The sequence below is a fragment of the Prionailurus bengalensis genome, chromosome C1 (genome assembly GCF_016509475.1).
Source record: "Prionailurus bengalensis isolate Pbe53 chromosome C1, Fcat_Pben_1.1_paternal_pri, whole genome shotgun sequence".
NCBI classification, from domain to species: domain Eukaryota; kingdom Metazoa; phylum Chordata; class Mammalia; order Carnivora; family Felidae; genus Prionailurus; species Prionailurus bengalensis.
This window is the reverse complement of record NC_057345.1, coordinates 220,081,578-220,087,577: the sequence shown is the minus strand read 5'-3', so window position 1 is coordinate 220,087,577 and position 6,000 is coordinate 220,081,578. Positions and strand designations below refer to the sequence as shown.

At 60.8% G+C, this 6,000-nt stretch overlaps 1 protein-coding gene across 2 annotated transcripts in view; it reads left to right on the top strand.

The window, feature by feature from the left end:
• Nucleotides 1-330: 330 nt before the first annotated feature.
• Nucleotides 331-6,000, top strand: part of PER2 (period circadian regulator 2) — a 40,262-nt gene continuing 34,592 nt past the window's right edge. The window contains exon 1 of one of the 2 annotated variants that reach the window (XM_043578339.1): nt 331-492. The gene's annotated coding sequence lies outside the window, so the exon portion shown is untranslated. The remainder of the gene's footprint in view (nt 493-6,000) is intronic. The other variant, XM_043578337.1, reaches the window with a different exon arrangement.

Below are 6,000 nucleotides of genomic sequence, written 5' to 3'. Positions count from 1 at the left end.
CGGTCCCAGGTGCACTGGGCCAGATCCCGTCCGGTACCCAGCTCCCCCCGGCCCGCGGTGGTACGCGCCACTCCGGGCTCCCCTAGCCAGACGACGCCAGCTGTCTTGAATGGAAGACTCCGAGGCCGGAAGTGGGAGGGATCACTCGGGAGGACGAGGAGGGGGAGACGAGCGCGCCGCGTCTTCATTGAGGAACCGACGCGGTGAACATGGAGTTCCATGTGCGTCTTATGTAAAGAGAGCGACGGGCGCTGTAGCCAATGGACACGCGGCGCTCGCAGGCCCGGCCCCTTCGGTATGCAGATGAGGCTGAGCTTCGGCCAATAGCGGGAGGCGGGGGCGGGCGCGGCGCGCGCAGTCACGTTTTCCACTATGTGACAGCGGCGGCGGCGCTGCGGGCTACGCGCTGCTCTAGGCGGCGGCGGCGGGAGCCAGGTCGGCGGACCGGACCGACGCGCGGACGGACGCGCGGACCAGCGGGGACGCGGCTCGGTGAGGGCGCGGCGTGACACGGCGGGCGGGGCGAGCGGATAGGCCGGTGGGTGCCAGGCTGGGGCGCCGGACCGCGGTCCGGCAGCCCGGCTGGCTGGTTACGTAACCGCCGGGCTGGGCCTCGGGCAAGCGGTCTGGGGTCCGGTGGACGAGCTCCGGGCGGGCGGCGGCGGCTCCTGCAGCCCACGGAGGCGTGATCCGAGAGTTTTCCGGGCCGTTTGACCCCTTCTCGTCTCAAAGGGGTGGGTTGGGGGTGAGTACTGTTACCCCATTTTGCAGATGGAGAGACTGAGGTCCAGAGAGCTTAGGCAACTTGTCCAAGGTCCTGGAGCTACCGAGTGACTACCACACGGGACTGCTCTTCTCTAGATGATCTTCTTTAATGAGCCCTGCCTCGCCTCCCTGTGCCCCATGGGGAGAGGGTCCTGGGAAGGCTAAGGCCACAGGTTCAGTGCCACGGTTCCGGGAACGTGCAGAGCCCCTTAGGGGGCTGATTTCCTGCTCTGAGGCCAAAGAGCCAAGTCTCGGGCTGGGGAAGGGCCACTGATGGACGCTGGTCTAGGAGCTTTACCTGGACAGCCCCCGGGTCCCCTGGGCTGGTTAAGCAGAAAGAGAAGAGAGCTCCTGTGCCAGGCCAGACCTAGAGCCCTGTGGGCAGGGAGGCGGCCCCACCCCCTTTGCCTCCCCTGGACCTCGTTGTATTTACTCCCTCTCCCCAGATTGAGTAGAAGGGGGTCCCACTTTGTGATGCCGCACTCACACCATCTTTTTGGGGTGTACCTTGGCTGCCAAGGCCCGGACATGGACCGGGGGCAGGTACTGGCCTGCTTAAGCGCTCCAGAAGGGCCAGGTAAGGGATGAGAATTGGGTTGCCAGGGTTTCTGTAATGTACACAGAAGAGAGCAGTTTGGAAAGCTGATTCATACAACAGAGACAGAAGGTACCCTGGAAATCATCCAGGGTAACACCTTGGCTTCACAGATCAGGAAACTGAGGCCCTCATCCCTGCTGGGCACACACCAAGGAAGATCTCCAAGGTCTTCCCGTCATCCCGAGGGTCTTGATCTGGGGCGGGATGAGCTTCACACATTCTACAAAGGCCTGAAATTGGGTACTGAATGCTGAGTGGGCCAGAATCTGGGGAGAGGAGTCCCAGGTCCCCCAAATGTTAAGCGCAGAACCATGGCAGAAATTCCTCCATGAATACTTCTTACCTCCCCTGTCTGATGCCGGGGGGGCGGGGGGGGGGGGCAACTGTCTTCTCCCTGGCTGCAGAGGGGCGATGCCCTGCCCCCAGCCCCACTGGGGGTTTCTTGTCCCAGGCTGGATTTGGCGGAGAAGAAACTGGGCTCTGTCTGAAGGCTCTAGCTGGAAGTTGAGTTTTTACATACAAAGTTCATCACTTTTTTTTTTTTCAACGTTTATTTATTTTTGGGACAGAGAGAGACAGAGCATGAACGGGGGAGGGGCAGAGAGAGAGGGAGACACAGAATCGGAAACAGGCTCCAGGCTCTGAGCCATCAGCCCAGAGCCCGACGCGGGGCTCGAACTCCCGGGCCGCGAGATCGTGACCTGGCTGAAGTCGGACGCTCGACCGACTGCGCCACCCAGGCGCCCCATATAAGGTGTATGAGTAAAGAGAGAAAAGGGACTCCTCTTTTTCTCCGTGGGAGCTACGTGATGTGCCAATGCAGGGCTGGTGCTGTGGGTGTTCACAGTTATCTGTCACTGTCATCTTGGTGTGACTCACTAGGACAGAACTAATGCAGCCCAGCTTTCTGTGGGGGCTGAGGTGCTGGGCAGAGAGGGGGTGACTCAGCCACCCCTCTGGGCCTCAGTGTCCTCGTCTGCACGGAGGGGCTCAGATGAGCCAGCCTGCCAGGTCTGTCTCCACTCCTAGGCTTTTGGATTCTGGTTCCTCTACGGCTGATTTCTCCAGGCGCTTGGGCAGGAGACAGGTGTCTGATGCGCTCTCTCCTTCCTTCCGGTCACATGACGTTCCCCGGTGAGGTATGTGCGCCATGCTTCGAAGAAAGTAGGAAAGGTTCCCTCTTTTGTGTTTCTCACGCACACGCTGGACTTTCAGAGAAATCCCGGTGGACACGCCTCTGTTTTTAGACGGTGATGTAACTTCACGGGGCCTCAGCAAACCACAGGCTCCGTCAGGTCACCGAGTGGCTGGCAGGACCTCTCGGCATTTAGTCCAAAGAGCAAGTGACCCTCAAAACGACCTTATTGGGCAAAGCTCAGGAGAAACACACAACCCCTCCGCTGCGCATCCGCTCTGGGCGCCGGCCCCCATGGGAAGCTGGCCCACCTGCTGACCCAGCAGAGAGCCGAGGGGCTTGACGGGCCTCGGATGGGCCCTGCCCCTGAGCTGTCGTTAGGCCCGGCTTCAGCTCTGTAAGCCCGCGGTGTGCAGGTCTGCAACAGGCGTGTTACTGTCTTTGCTCGTCTAGGGCAAATCCCAAGCAGGTGGCGGGAGGCCCTGCGGGCTCCGGGTGCTCCCGCAGGGTCACAGGCACCCAGGGTAGCCCCCTCCCTGCACGCTGGAGCCAGGAAGCTGAAGTTGCCGCATTCTCGGCTTTAAGTCTCACGCCTATCCACGTTTGAGGCTTTGGAAGGCAGAGCCGAGAGAATCAAAAGGAGTCTCGGTGAGGCCGAGAGGCGCCTCTCTCCTGCCTTCTTCCTGCCATATTTGGTCGGCGTTTTCCCCAGTCACCCGGCCGTCGCCATGGAGAGCGCGGGTGTTTATCTAGCAGGACAAACATTTTCTCTGGATTACGGCAGGCTGGCCCTGGGGGAATCGGCTCCTATCAGGAAGTAGCAAACGTGTTATAATATTCGGGGTTGTAAAATACCGCAGGCTTTCAGACAGAGTCCAGAGTGTGAGATCCCCGTCGTATAAAGTGTGAAAAGCGACAGAAGTAACCCGGCCGGGAGAAGTCGGGCTGGCGATGACCCTGGGGGTGGGTGATGGTGGGGGGGGGGGGTGGGAGGGGGAGCCCAGGGGCCTTCTGGGGGGGCTGGCAGTGTTCCACCTCCAGAGCTGGGCGCGAGGTATGCGGGTGAACTCAGTTCGTGGACGTACATCAAAACCTTACAATTTAGGACTTTTCTGGATGTATCTTAGACGTCTGTTTCAAAAAACGCGAGCACCTGAAGCGATGGAACCACATATACGCTGACTTCTGATTTCCACCAAGAGATGCCATTGGTCAAGGGTACTGAGTCTTGAGAAGCCGCCACCGTCCCCGAGGCCTGCCACTGGCCGTGGTGGGTAGACCGAGGACCAGGCTGTGCATTCGTTCAGGGGCTTTTTTTTTTTTTTTTTTTTTTTTTTTTTGCTATTTATCATGGAAACTCTGAATGCCTGTAAAGTAGGATGGTGTCATGAACCCTCATGAACTCATCAGCCGGCTCGGACGGGCTGGCTCCCGGCCCCTCTCCTTCCACGCCCCACCCCCCTCCTGCCCCGTGGTATTGTGAGGCCCGTCCAGACTGTGATCTCACTGTGGACTGTGCTTTCTAAATGTTCCCCTGTCCAGTCAAGACAACCCTCGCTAGTCAAGTGTGGTCACGTGACCAGGGTCCTTCCCTTGGGTCTGCCCATTCTCAGGGGCAGAGCCAGGGGATGGATGTCTGCGAAGGGGGCAGCAAGGGGGCCTCTAGGGACAGGAGCACCCCAGCTTCCCCAGCAGTCCCCTTTTTGGCCTGGGTGTCTTTGCCTTTCTGGGGCCCCCGGCGCCCCGAGCTCTGAGCACCTGTCCCCGGGGGTGGAAACAGGTGTGCCCGGGGCTCCCCAGGTGCTCCGGGAACATTTGTGGAAGGCAGGAGGCAAAGTCCGCCCCGATGAGCATGTTGGTTTTGCCAAGTTGGCAAAATGAGGTCGGTCCGTCAGAGCCCTTGGTGCCGAGTGACGCATCTTCCGGAATGATGAAGTTTCGGGTGGTTGGGATGGTGTGTTCCTGCACATTTCTGCCCCCTCGTCAGACCCTCTTGGCGAAGATCTACCCTCCAGCTCAGCTGATCTTGTGGCCCCTGCCCGGTGAGTCCTACTCCGCCAGGCCAGGCAGGCTCCCGGGGCCGGCAGGGCCGCGAGGCGGGGAGCTGAGACACCAGCAGAGTGTGCGATGCCTCCGTCCAGGGGTGGGGGGTGGCCGGCTAAGCTCCTTGTCCTTGAAGTACGAGCCAGGGACAGCTCTGGTGGCAGTGAAGAATCTCCTTTAAAGAAACACATTATTTTGTCGCCCCATCTGTTTGCCTGTAGCGATTGGTGGTCCTGATGAAAGCTAGCCTTTGTTGGACACGACCGCGTTCGGTCAGCTGGCACAGGCTGGGTCACTTAACCAACGAGAGGCGGGTGCCGCTGTCACCCCCGTCGGGGGTGAGGAGACGAGGCACGGCAGGCTCAGGAACCGGCCCGAGCTCACACCACAGGCAGGAAGAGGTGGAACCCACCAGAGCCCGTGCCGTGGTGGCTCACTTGACCCCTCAGCCTTGAGCCTCACTGAGCAGGGAGGACGGGCCGCTCGTCTGGGGAGGGCCGTGGGATGAGCTGGGTGATATCCAGAGTGCTGGGGCAGGAGGGGCAGCGGGGGGAGAGTGCCCTCAGCGCCCCGGGCAGCCCCTTGGCACCTCTACTGAACGGTAGCAAGGCCCCTTAAAGGTCTCCTTGCTGCCACCTTGCCTTTACCCGTTGCCCTGTCAGAGCGTAAGGCAGATCTTGTCGCACAGAACTCCGTTTCCCATCTTACTCGGAATAAAGCCAGAGCCCTGTCTGGGCCCCAGCGAGGCGCCCTGTGATCCAGCTCTGACCTTGTATCGCCCTCCTGCCCTCCGCCTCGCCTGCTCTGCTCCAGACTGGTCCATCTTCCTCACGTGCCCCTGCCTCAGGACCTTTGCACTTACTCCCCGACCTGGAATATTCTCCCTCCAGCACCTTCCTGGCCCACTCTCTCACTCTCTTCACTCTTACAAGCAGAGTCCAGGCCGAGACCCAATGGTAGCATGTCACTGGGAGGTGCAGTCCCAGGGCAGCAAGAGTGAGGGGAAAGGGAAGCAGAGAAGGCTCAGATGAGGCCCCGCTGAGAGCACATCCCGCTGAGACGGTGCCCCTCCGAGACGACGCCCTGCTTCACAGATGCCCAGCTCGTCTCTCAGCCCACTGGGGCCTTGTCACAAAGGCCATCCAAAAAAAGGAGGAGAAGGAGAAGAAAGGAAAACTTCGGAACTCCGTCCAAGGGAGGGGTGCAGGGGTGCTTCCCTGCTCACCGGTCCTCTCCCCCATCCTCCGTGGCCAGAGTTCACGTCCCTCAGGCCCGTTTGGTCCACCAGGCCCTCTGGCGGCAGCTGGGGAGGAGCAGCGGCCACAGGCCTGAGGGAGAGTGAGGTCGAGGGGCCGTGAATCGGCACCACCCGGGGTGGCGGGGCTCAAGGACAAGGTCAGACGTTGCTGACGCACAAGCCTTGCCCGGCGGCCCGCCCGGCCTCTCCCACACAGCAGCC